This window comes from Ornithodoros turicata, unplaced genomic scaffold, assembly GCF_037126465.1.
Source record: "Ornithodoros turicata isolate Travis unplaced genomic scaffold, ASM3712646v1 ctg00000980.1, whole genome shotgun sequence".
In the NCBI taxonomy this organism is placed as follows: Eukaryota; Metazoa; Arthropoda; class Arachnida; order Ixodida; family Argasidae; genus Ornithodoros; species Ornithodoros turicata.
Window position 1 is genome coordinate 79347 of NW_026999434.1, and position 13622 is coordinate 92968.

At 46.1% G+C, this 13622-nt stretch overlaps 1 non-coding gene across 1 annotated transcript; it reads right to left on the bottom strand.

Moving 5' to 3' along the window:
* Positions 1-8585: 8585 nt before the first annotated feature.
* Trnaa-ggc (transfer RNA alanine (anticodon GGC)) lies at positions 8586-8658 on the bottom strand. The gene has a single exon. It is a non-coding gene; the product is annotated as a tRNA-Ala (tRNA).
* Positions 8659-13622: the final 4964 nt, after the last annotated feature.

The following is a 13622-nucleotide window of genomic DNA, read 5'->3' on the forward strand; positions in this document are numbered from 1 at the left end:
GTAGACAACAACCTTATTTTGGTGAAAATGAGCGTGATGTTACATCGCCGGTGGCGATTCTGTACCCAGTTCCGCTAATTTGGCGAAGATGGAACGATGGACTTCACTGTGCGTGCTAAAGTCCTGTAGTGTCCAGCAATGGCGTAGCTAAGGGGACGGGAGAGTTCAAACGCCCCTGTTATCTTACCTTTCGAAGTGCATTTGGGAGAGATATACGAGGGTTGAAATTGTCTTCCTTCATGTAAATTCTCCATAAATCCCCTCCCGAAATATTAGTGAGTTTTAGCACAGCGGAAGAACTCTACGGAAACGACACGATCAAGCAGATTATGATGCAATGTTGCAACAGAATAGGGCGATTGTCTCATCATATTTTAGGAACCGTTTTAGCGAACACATTCGGATATATAAAACTCGCTATTTTTCTGGCTACGCCAGTGTTGTCCATACAGGTAAGCAGTGCATTTGTGGCGTGCCGCTGATGAGCTGGATTTGACCGTTAACCAGTTGACTATCTGGCCATTGCGTTTTTCTCACAGTGAAAGGGCAAGGGTATAGCTGATTTAATGATGTTGTATGTAGAGGCCTGGGAGGTTGGTACAGGAAATGGAGAAGGATCTGTTCGGAATTTTCCGAGTGGCGACCGCTGGCGGCATATTGGAGAACCCCTTTTGCGTAAGCGACATCGCAATGCGATGTCCTCCCCCTCATCTCCCCTCTCCGTCTTTCTTTCTTCTCCTGTTCGCTCAATAAACTCACTTGTTAGGCTGAGTGTGTGTAGCCTTGTCTATCCGCGTTTTCAGTTCGCTCCTCGTGATTATGGACTCTGACCTAGCTTGCCTGATTCTCCACACACAAACGACATTAAGCGGTATCCCACTAATCAACGGGTAATCCGAATGAAAGATATTTCGTGGCATCACGAAAGCGAGCGTTGAAGGAAATCTTCCAAGCGCAGGTGTGGAACGAACGTCGGTTGTCCACTAGTGCGCAGAGCCGTTTAGAGGGAGAGTTTGGCCACTAGGAGGAGCCTAACTTGAACCGCGTCATGCGACATCACGGCTGAACGACCTCCGTCGCCCTGCTGTATTGTTGTCCAGTCGTCAACCGGTGGCCGACGCCATATTGATGTTGATGGTTGTTTACGATGCAAGGAAGGAAGACACGTACATACCGCATCCTTCGAGACCCCTTCGTCCTTGCATTTTCAGTTTGATAACAAAGCCCCCATTTCACACGCACCAGTGAGTCTGAAGCTGGCGACCCTATGGTAGATTACATAGAGCGTGACAAAAGTACATGTCGACTACCCGGAGAAGCTGCATCAATATCGCGCCTACCTGCTGGCTGATAAGCGGATTTCGCTTGGATTCAGGCTTTTTGGGTGGTGCAACACCGCCTCTGACCTCAATCCCTACTGAAAATAGTAGGTACGATCTCATTGACTTCTTCCCGCAATTTTAATGAGATTCAATGAGAAATTAGACTGCGAATTCCTTTAAACGTGTGAAAGCCCACCATTTCTCATTGACTGAATTGGAAGTTCAGCAGAGAAGCTGCCTTCGCGAGACAGGGCTCCGCTGTGCTCTGAGGGGAAGACCGCATCAACGGTGTAAGGAACCAATTCAACGAATTGGGTTAATGGGTGTCAATGAGAAACGCTGATTTCCAATTGATTTCGTAAAGTCCGGTACGTTGTTTATTACAGACTGCACCAATAGAAGGAATCAGGTATTGGCTTAATATATATCAATGAAAAACTGCTTTCCAATTGATTTAATGGGAGCCAACATGTCGCATGGTCGCCAATACAATAAGTGAGAAGTCAGTTGCTGAAGGAACGAGCGTAATGGCGACCGACGGTACATCATCACTCATCAAATTAAGTAATAATATATTTAGGAAGAACGCTGTAGGTCCGTGTAGAAAATGAACTAATTCGATGAACGCGTCCAATTCAAACAAATACAATTTCAGAACAGGATCCGCCCGTAAAGCGCCAAATGATCAAAAGATGGCCAAACTCTCCCTATATACCGCTGTGCTAGCGCGAGGCCACATGCTCCATCTAGTGTTAAAGGGACCGTAAACAGGCCGGCAGACATTTCACAAATAATGACACCCCATGAAAGAACACAGGTCATAATACCCATATATATATATATATATATATATATGGTAACCATATTTATATACATATATGAGTACAAATACTCATGGAACGATGCGACAGCACTAGAGGACACGTGTTTCGCCGTGTGTGCGGCTCGTCAGCTCCGGGTAGCTGCGCATCGTTCGGAATTTGCAAACCAGGGGTCACTCAGCGAGCTTTATTTAATGGCTTTTTTCCCTGCATTACATATATGAATATATATATCGTTCACCTCGTGCCAGCTCGGTGACCCAAATAAATGCTTTCAAAGATGAGTATTCAGCCCGCCTCTGTCCACCACGCATACGTCACATGCCTACTCGGCCTTTTGCCGTCCAATCGCGGGGCGGAGCTCCGCACATGACGTTTCAAATTACCAGCCAATAAACATGCTTCATTATCAGCTGTAAGACGAAGAGCTCTGTTTGTTTGTGTGGAACTACATTTTGGGCCCCGTGCGTATGAAATTAAGCGTAATGACATCTCCAACGTCTTTGGCTGGCGCAAACGTCAATAATGGGCTGCTATAATATGACGCGATTCGAACCCGGGTACCTTCCAGTCACGACGTGACATGCCCAGCACGCTGTGCCAGGACGCACACTGTGCCACGCGAGCTGGTGACGCGTGCCGCGTAGCTCAAGCCAAACTACTGCAGCCCAGTCGTCGGAACCATTAGAAGATGACGAAGATGACCCATCGCGCACCTACCTAAGATACCTACCGGAACTGTAGCGCCGGATATTCATTCGCGGTGGCGGTGTGCTGCGTGCTACTGCGCGGAAAACGAGTTCGCGTGTGATATCTAAATTGAACTCATTTATTTTCGAGTTTGACGTTATAACTGCTTAGATTTTGAATAGAATAAGACACACATTCATCTAGCATATTTCCGCAAGTGATATAAAATCACAAGTGGAACCCTTGATCGTAATTGGTAAGGAAAGCGCCACGTCAAAATGACGTAAAGTTAGAGCGCAGGGCGGAAAGAGTGCAGCGAGTATTTCACCATATGCAAGCGCCTCTTCTTTCCTATTTTTTCCTTTGAGCGTTTGCAAGGAGCTTTCACTGCCTGAGTTGCAATAATACAACGCAGAGAAATGCGCACCTTGTATACTGCTTTAGGGCCCCTTTAAAGTAACAAGAAAATTTGTTCAGGAAACAAAGGACTCCCAATGCGCTGGACCCACGAATTCATGGGGAAGCCGCAGCCAACGCCACCTACAGGTTTTCCCGTCGTATTTAATCCTTATACAGCGGAATTTAATCCTTATACCGTGGAATTTAATCCTCATGCTGCCTATTGTAATCCTTGTTTCGTTGGATTTAATTCTTATGCCGCCACTTTTAATCCTTATACCATGGGATTTAATCCTGTTGCTACCAATTTTAATCCTTATGCCGCGGAATTTACTCCAAACTCCTGGGTTATCTTTTCACTACCCTTTTCACTACAACGCGACAGTGCAGGGCCACCAGTGTGATTTATGACTTATTTTGAGTATTTCCTCGTTTACATACACTGACTTTTGTGACTATCACTGTTCAATGCACTCCTATGTAATAGTATGGGACTTCCTGCATGATTTATGACCTATTATGACTATTTCCTCATTTACAGCCATAAATTGACTTTTTGTGAATATGCCTACTCTATGAACTACCATGGGATAGTATGGGACTACCTGCATGATTTATGACCTGACATGACTATTTCCTTGTTTATGGGCATAAATTGACTTTTTATGACTGTACAGACTCTATGCATTACTATGCGATGGTATGGGACTACCTACATGATTTATGACCTGATATGGCTATTTCCTTGTTTATGGCTATAAATTGACTTTTTATGAGTATACCTATTCTATGCGCTACTATGGCATGTTATGGGACTGCCTTCATGATTTATGACCTGATATGACTATTTCCTTGTTTATGGCTATAAAATGACTTTTTGTAACCATGCATACTCTATGTGCTACTATGGTATCGTATGGGACTACCTGCATGGGTTATGACCTGATATGGCTATTTCCTTGTTTATGGCTATAAATTGACTTATGACTATACAGACTCTATGCATTACTATGGGATGGGATGGGACTACCTACATGATTTATGGCCTGATATGACTATTTCCTTGTTTATGGCTATAAAATGACTTTTTGTAACCATGCATACTCTATGCACTACTATGGTATTGTATGGGACTACCTGCATGGTTTATGACTTGATATGGCTATTTCGTTGTTTATGGCTATAAATTGACTTTTTATGACTATACAGACTCTATAGACCCTTTTCACTGACCTCATTCCGTCCGCCATACTTTTGTTTTCGCACGCGCTCGCACCACAGTTAAAGCTGGTAGCGTGCACGCGCCATGCACAAAAGTATGGCTGCCACAAGCAGGGGGAAAGGCTATGCCGTCTGCGACAGTGACGTCAGATGAAAAGAGTCTATATGTTATTATGGTATGGTATAGGACTACCTGCACGGTTTATGACCTGATATGGCTATTTCCTTGTTTATGGCTATAAATTTACTTTTTATGAGTATACCTACTCTATGCGCTACTATGGCATGGTATGAGACTACCTAGATGATTTATGACCTCATATGACCATTGCCTTGTTTATGGGTATAAATTAACCTTTCTATGACTATGACTTCTCTATGTACTACTATGGGAAAGTATGTAAGAAGGGAGTTGCCTCGGGACAGAAGCCGCCGATATCTCGAACAGAGACTGTTCTTCTTCTGGGCACCGTCCTCATCATTGGCATGGTATTTAAAGGGTTAGGTGTGACGTGTTTAAAGGTTCATGCGAATTGTGGGTCAACAGCCCGGAGGGAAGAAAGGTTCCGTACGGGCTTCCACGGCTGGAGTGAATGGCTGCTTTGTTAGAGTGTGGAGGGGATTATGTGAACGTAGTGATCTAGGCTACAGACCGGTTACAGAGGTAAGGTTAAGGTTCACGAATACGTGGACGAAACGGGACAACAGGCAAGAATTGGCAAGCATAGCGAAAGGTAATGAGGTTAGTGGTTACGTGGGGAAAATGACAGAACGAGCAAAGGTTTTTTTGTATTTGTAATACAAAGTTGTGGCATGCAATAAAGAAAGTAGAAAGCAGTGGCCATGCAGAACATAACGGATGATAATGGAGGTAGAAGGGAAAAGCATACTTTATTTGCGAAGTGTTTCTAGGGTGCCTTTGAGATTTGTTGATACCGGTCGGGTGAACATGTCCCTTTTCACCCGTCCGGTATAAATATCCGGTAGCGACCACTGAAAGCACGTCTGTGAATGGCTACGGTCGTTGAAAACACGATCGTAATTGGCTGACTCTTAGTTGCTACGTCACGTCCACGAGTAAGCAGGCTTTCTGTACCTAGGTGGTGTTGCCACAACGCTCTGCCAACAGTGAGGGTATGGCTTTTAAAGTCAGTTTTGTCTTAAAAATGGCCAGAACCGTGATGCACCGCATTGGTTTCTCAAGCAGGGAGACGGAACGATATCATTCTGAGTGCTGGTCGCCCTTAAAGGAGCAGTCTAGAGGCACACAACTTTGTTTTTGTGTTTTTGGTGAGCATGGAATGTTAGGCGCCAGAAAAGAGTTTCCCCACAATTAGTGCAACCGTAGCGAAATTGGGAATCCTGCAATAGCCCCCTGAACCTCCCGTGCGCGAAACACCCTCCTTCGCCTTCACGATAGACACGTGATGAGCCCCGCCACGCGCGTCACTATGTGACGCGAGTGGTAGGGACGCTCCTCATTGGACCTGGCATCACATGATCGAGGTGAGCAACAGCGCGCAGGCTCTAGCGTCTACTGGAGCTGGAGCGTCTACTCAGGCGTTCTCCGGCTGCGTGATGTCCGAAACGGAGGATTTGAACGCTGTCAATGACACGACCTCGATTTTTTGAGACCGTTGACACCATGAGAAGAACGAGTAGTGCAGCATGAATCTAACTGTGTGTTGTACAGCCTCAGTATTTCCCGACAGTGTGCAGCCTGTCTAAGCGTTTTGAACGCACAGTTTGTTCAGTGGCTAACAGGTGACGCCACAATAGTGCCGTCATTGCTTGCTTTCTAATACTGTGAGTTATGAGATTGCACAGAAGCCACGAATATATTACTCTTGTGATCGCAATCTTATTTTGTCGTGCTGCATATATGATTTGTTTTTCAAAAAACGTGATATCAATAATATAACGAATAGAAGTCCACAAGAAACAGTTCGCAATGTTCGTAGCAGACGGTTTTTTCTACCAACGATTGAGGGGGCTCTCTACGAAATTCGTCATACTAGAGTGGGTGTGGTCTGCAGTTGGAGCGCTCCGACCTGTCACCGCGGCAGCGATTTCGCAAATTAATTGCGCCGCGGTGAAACAACTTTGGAGATAAATATTTTGTGGGAATGGTTTTCACGCACTGCTTTACAGGATGACAGCATTTTTTGGCCACGTTCGATACCACTTTAATGCTCCTTTAAGCATTGGCGCCTAGATTGCTGTACACGTCCAATGGCACAGCATTTAGCTTGTCGAAACTCTTGTATCATGGGTGATTACACGCCTGATAGGGGGCGCGATGCATAAACTCGGCATTCGGTTAGTATGCACCAGAGGAGGGGACGTGTTGTAGTAAGAAAGAAAGGATCTGAGCAGTCTGCTTCAGAGGAATGAGGCTCGTCTCCTTGCACGTGCACACAGTGTACGTGCACACAGTAGCTGTTTCTCGTAAGGTAATAAATCCTGTTCTTGTTTTGAATTCTTGTTGTGCAGGACGGATGGGCTTGGCTCTGGAAGTGAGAAACGCTCCAGGAAGCTAGATCCCTGGGTATGGCTGTACGGGGTTTAGGCAACAGAGTAACACACAGGGGGGAAAAAGACCAGACTTTCTAGTCTATACGCCCCCAGTTCCACATAAAGTACTATTGAGTCCTTACAGGGTCGTGTAGGTCAATTAGGGCCCAAGCGTTCCCAAAAGATGAAATATGTAGTCCAGGACTACGGTGAAGCTGTGACTAGATTCCTAAGCTGAAAGGCCAATGGAAACATCGTGTATTTGCACAGAGCCAACACCACCTACATACAGAAAGCCTGCTTACTCGTCGAAAATATCGTCGGGAAAAATAGCGGTTCAGTTCCGGTTCGGTTCCGGTTCGACAGCCTGGTTTCAGGAACACATTTCTCTATGCAACTGTCACTGTATACCGGTATTTCTTTCACTGTTCAGATATGCAGGAATAAATGCTTACCTTGTCGAAATAGTAGTTCCGGAGCCTATGGGCAAAGGATGCTTTACAAAACCCATCTAAGGTCATACTCGTGCCTGGAAGGTAGTGTGTTGTTGCTCTTTCTCTCTCTGTATTGTTCACATGCAGACAGGTATGGGCTTTCAGGCTGTCAACAGTATTAAAAAAAAAGAAAGAAAAGATCTCGTTACGAAGCAGTCCGTATGTATTTACTTACATGCACCATACTTTCTGGAACAATTCGGGAGCTTGATTACAGGTCCAGACAAAGGTTACGGAATACGTGAGCTGCGTGCTTTGTGTTCAGCGCGCCACTTGAGCGGAGGACGGAATCAGGCTCGTCCACTCATTTAGAGGGACGGTGGAGTGCACGATTAGCGCCAAATTGCGGTAGTTTCGGTATCCAAGCCTCGATTTCCAACCTTCTTATGAGTGAACGAGCCTGTGTCAGCTTTAATAAGTGAAGGAGCCTGTGTCAGCTGGCTGCTAGGGTGTCGCGGTGAAGAAAAAGCATGCCACTCTCGTGTAAAGTGAACTTAAACTTGACCTGTACTGATAGAAACGGTAACCCGAAGAGAGAACAATTAACCTTTCGACGTAGTTCGCATGTAGAGAGTAATGCTCACAGGGTGAATTTAACTATCATTACATATGATGCATGATGATGATTTCATGGTACCGATGTGTCTTCGTTCGTGGATTGAGATGGACTCTTATGCTGATCTCTTTTACGTCCGAATCGTTTTGTTGCGAACTGGTGACCGCTATTATTTTTTACGGTTCTGCACCGGTTCGGGTTCAACAGTGGCATGGAAATTTCGGTTCCGCCAAAAATTACGGTTCGGGAACGGTTTTCCGTTCGGGTTCGACTTCGGTTGGACACCCTGATTATAGCTGCATAAATTTCGTTTTCGCTGGTGCGTTATACGGCCAGGTGGATATCCTTTATCAAAGCGTGCGCAGGTACTGAAAGACTAATTGGTTAAAAATCATTAATCGACTAATGAGCTAGGCATTCACTCGGGAATGCAAGAGCCATTATTCAAATCATTCATTAACCGGTCATAATTCATTCATTATCCAGTCATTATACAAATCCACCGTCTTCATTAAACGGCCTGAAAAGCGAACATAAACGATGAATGATGAAAGTGACTGAAAAGGTTAGCCAGCTGTAGGATTTGAACCCACGTCTTCTGGATTGCCGGTCCAGGGCTCTACCAATTGAGCTAAGCTAACACGCCTTCTCAGCGACTTCCAGGGCGCGTCTTTGTATGTATTTGTCCCTTCTATGTTGTTCCAGCCTCAGAACACCAGTTCTTTCATGTTGAGCGTACATTGAGATATATATATCTATATATATAAGCACAGAAAAGGTAAAGAAGGGATTCAGAAGCCTTGAGGGAGAGTTTAAAAAATGGATTACAACTAATTACGGGAGAGAACTAAGGTTTATTTATATGTTACAGGGGTTGGCGTTTCGGCGACAGCGTCGCCTTCCACATGACTAAGGGGGATTGTAGTGGGTAATCGCTGATAGAAGGGCGGGAAGTGTTACGGGAGAGGAGGAATCCGCACGTGGAACGGGTGCTGGTTCCAGCACCCGTTCCACGTGCGGATGTGTAAATAAACCTTAGTTCTCTCCCGTAATTAGTTGGAATATTTTTTTTAAACTCTCCCTCAAGGCTTCTGAATCCCTTCTTTACCTTTTCTGTGCTTATATACTTACGTGTCCATCCGTACCCCCTGAATCATCAGCATATATATATTTTTCTCGAATTGTGCTATGCAAGTGCGCCGAAACCAGAACGACGTGCTTCTCTAGCGTGCTTCTCCGACCCTTAACTGGATCAGAAGGGCGGACTACATGGCCAACCCCTTATCAGATCCACCGCGCTCGTGGCCCTCACACGCAGAATGTCTGTGACTCCTCTGCGATCGAAAAGACCGTAGATTCGTCTTTCGGCACATTTTCATAACGGTATTCCGAAATCGATGCCTCAAGGTAAGCTATCTCGCATTTCTCAGATATATATCTAATTAATAAGTTAGTTAATGAACTTTAGCTAATCAGTCGCCCACTAGTTGTGTACGCTCTCGTGCAGGATGTCCGCCCCGTCCTATAACCCACTTGTGAGAACGAAATTTATGCAACTCTAATAGTTTTTTCTTCTTTTTATCAACTAAGAATGTGTCTCGAATAAAAGAGATACAACCTGTACGTCCAGCTAGCTCTGTTTCTTAAAAGGAGTAACTCTAGAAAACTGTAATAAACATCAGACAGGTGACTATCAGCTTGCAAGGGTTGAGGTGAGTTGTACACGACACTGTATTCATGAAGCGCCAGCTGGCTTACAGCTGGTTGCTCGATTTTCAGACCTAGTAAAGGAGTTAATGGCTACCGAGAAATCTCGTTGCACGATGCAAATGGAAGCATATCGCACGACAACCACGGTGACAACGACATTGATGATTATTCAAGACATACTTACTTAGCGACATGCTTAATCTGTCTAGCACAACACGAGGAGAAGCGGTACTCCTTGGTGCTGTTCTGTATGTAGCTCATGATGTAGCCATCGGACCATGGGCATTCCTGGGCGCCGGGGTGCTTTTCTACATCCTTGTCTGGGCCATTGCCATCGTGAACGCATCCGAAGCTGCATAACATGTCTTAAAGTAAACGGCGTGTCGCTGAAGCACGACAAAACACGTCACTACGGTTAGACAAGATTGACGTTTCCAGTAATGAGACTGATGTTCTGATATTACATATATCGCGATGTCCGAAACGAACAGTACTGGAAAAAAATTCTGATTCTTCCGTGGAGAGCAGAGATGCACCGGATGACCGCAAAATCAGAATGCCTGATTTCCATGTCACGCTGTGTGTGTGGCGCTCGCTGGGGGCTCACTACGAGCTCAGCGCTTGGTCTACGTAGCGGCCTCATAGCATGCCTCGTACCATAATTACTTCACATGCCACCAGAAGAGGTATTAGACACTATTCTCGCTGAGAGCATTAAGCTGTACCTCTTAGCTCCTGAGGCATACCCAAATGTTTTTGTCAGCCAAATGTTCTTGTCTTGGCGGAAGCCAAACAGCCACCCATTACGAACATGATGATTAATGCCTTAATTGCTTCGAGGTCCAAGAACGGCACACGCACACTTCCAGCACACACACTGATTCCAGCACAGTGTGCGGGTGACGTCCGTCGCCCGTCAAAGGAACTCCGGGGGTGTGAGCGGATGGAGAGTAACGTTGGGCAGACGAGCGGTTTGCCTGCCTTGGATAGCCGCGCGAGAGGGAAATGGCAGGAAGAGGAGGTTTGATAAGTTATCTGCTGGTAAGCAGCATGGTCTTATAACCATCTTGTGGGTGGATGACCTGGAAAATGTTCAACAGAGCTTTTTGGACACGCTTCCGAGGGTGGAGCTTGCTACGAGGACAGACAATCCCCTCGAGCTGGGGTTCAGATGTGCCGGTGGGCTGCACAGCTCGCTGAAGCTGAAGCTGCGATTAGCATTCGATGTAGCTGGGCAGTCCATTATAACCCCAGGTGGTCGAAATTATCCGCTGTCCTACTCTGTCGAACGTGCAGCATGTTGGCACAGAAATAGGCTGACACACCTTACGTGTAAACATATCGCATTTACCTGAGAGTACTTTAAGTATGTAAATAATGAGTGGCGTCAGCATTGCGAACATTTGATTTCGTGACCACCGTCGTCCCTTTCTGCGAGCCATATCGCGATATCTCTGGTTACGTCCAAGTCATAATGCTTTACCGTAACGTCATGTAAGGTCATAAGCGCTTGACGCAAGAAATAACGCTAGCAATATACAGAAGGCACATATAATGCGGCAGAAGGCCGAATAAATCAGTCTCAGCCTCATGACAGGGCACGCCTTCACTCCGCTCGTAATGTTTTGTGTTATTTGACTCGTTTCCTCCACTTGTTGAAAGAGCACCTTCGTGGCACCAAGCTTCAAGACAATGGTGAGGTAAAAATGCGGTGCTTAATATGTAGCGCACGTGTTTGAAGGATATCCTTTTATGACAGTGTAGCGCTGCGCTGATTGGAATTTCTTCCATAGTGACAGTGAGGGCTATGACTCTGCAATATGAATTACAGACCTCAGTCGAAACTCCGTCGCAGCTATTCATTGTTTACTACTCACCTGTGTGCCAATTCGTGTGCCATGTTACGAACAGAATGATACAGCCGTGGCTTGTCTTCAATTATGACTGCCCGGTACTTTGTGCAAGCGCCCGCTACATAAGCCTGTCCTGGAATAAACGTACAGAAAAAAGGAGATAATCCTAGAATGCAGAAGACATACTTCACTTTAAGCCACTTCAATAGGATGTGCTACAGAGTCAGGAAACCATGATAAAGCAGAGTCTAAGACACCGTGCTTGCGGTACAAAAATTCTAAACTCAGCTTCACTGTCAAGTAAAGTTAGCAAAAGTGACACTACTGGTTTGAAGTTTCATCAGTGGTCGACAGTTGGAGGTTCGATGCAGGAGAAAACGATATCATCCCATTTCGTCTTTCCAGGACATTTACCAGGGCAGCACAACGGGCTTCCGGCGGGAGTGGGAGGAAAGCGTGGCAAGTCACTGTAGCATTATGACAATCGAATGCTCTGACATACAGAGGGTCTGGTGGATAAGATTCAGTGTGCCCCTTGCGCCCTCTCGGGAGGCACATGCGCACCTCAGAAATTTCAGGCAGATAATGATTCTGTGGCGGTCTGTGGACAACGGCGACGTGCCACTGCTACCGCGCACCATGGCACGAGCCAGTCAGTACTGTCGGCACAAAACGATAAAAAGAACTGTCAAGCACACAAAAAACACAGGAGCAAAAAACCGGGACTGGTGTACTTAGAAAGGGGAAAAAGAGGAAAAACTATACTTAAACTTCTCGAGCGGACGCTCTTTATCAGAAAAAAGTGGGGAACAGGAAGCTAGTGCTAGAGGATGTTAGACATACTTCCAGCCCTCTAGGGGGCTGCATGTGAACAAGTTAACTAGGGCAGCATGTGTAACACCGGTAAACGCGCGAAAACGGGAAGAGAGTCGCCGGTACATTGTCTGAACACTACCCATCCAACGGGCCTGAACGAAAGACTGGTTCTAGGCGTCTAATCAATTGTCAACCTGTGTTACATATGCTACCCTAGTTAACACATTCACGTGCAGCCCCCTAGCGGGCTGGGTAGCATGTTTAACGTCCTCCGGCAGTAGCTTTCTGGCCCCCCTTTTTTTCTGATGAAGAGCGTCCGCAGCAAATGGTAAGTATCGTTTTCCCCCTTTTTAAGTAAACCACTCCCGGTTTTTAATCCTGTCGGCACAGACCTAGGTGAGGCCACGGGTTAAGAAGCCCTCTGGGACATTCCATCCTCGCCAATGACTCATGTATAGATACTAGGTCCTCTAAATTTGATGACCCGGACAATTAACACCATAGTCCGATAGCTATGCGACACTTCACCGTCCCAAATTTTACATCGACCCAAGACCACCCAACGACCACTCCGAAGGCCATCGCAGCAGACACGGTGGCTTGTCCATTGGTGGCTTGTCGAAGAATTGCTAGGCGACGACGCCCCATGCCCACTAAACGACATGGCACTTTACCGCGCCTCACGCATCGCAACGGTCCTTCTCAAGCATCGACCAGTGACACGTTTTGGAGCCACACGCTGCAGCACTGGTCGCAATACGCCGCTGTCCACCGCACGGCAGCACACGCAACTCGTACGTACACGAACGGCAAAGGAACACAGCCCACGCAAAATTTCTCATTTCTCCTTCCTCCTTCGGTCTTCATCTTGGGCAAGTCCGATACACCTTCTACAGCAGCTTGTAAACCAGAGTATATTGCGCTTTCCGGACCAATGACAGAGGGAAAGAGGAAGTGCGAACTGTGATTCAGCCAATACGGCATGGGCAACTTGGATGTTTGATGCGACACCTAATCTGGTATGAAAACCGAGGAAAACCCAATGGCGCCGATGGTACGTGAGTGCCTAAACCACAAGTACATTTTTACCAGAAATTAAGTTGAACGCAACTAGTTCATGGTGAAATTTTTACCACCGGAGAGATGACTGCGCCCATGAAGAGATTCGTTGCAAATAGAAATAACGTTGTGTGTGCAAAGGGTTAGCAAGTTCCTCGTGACCCTTT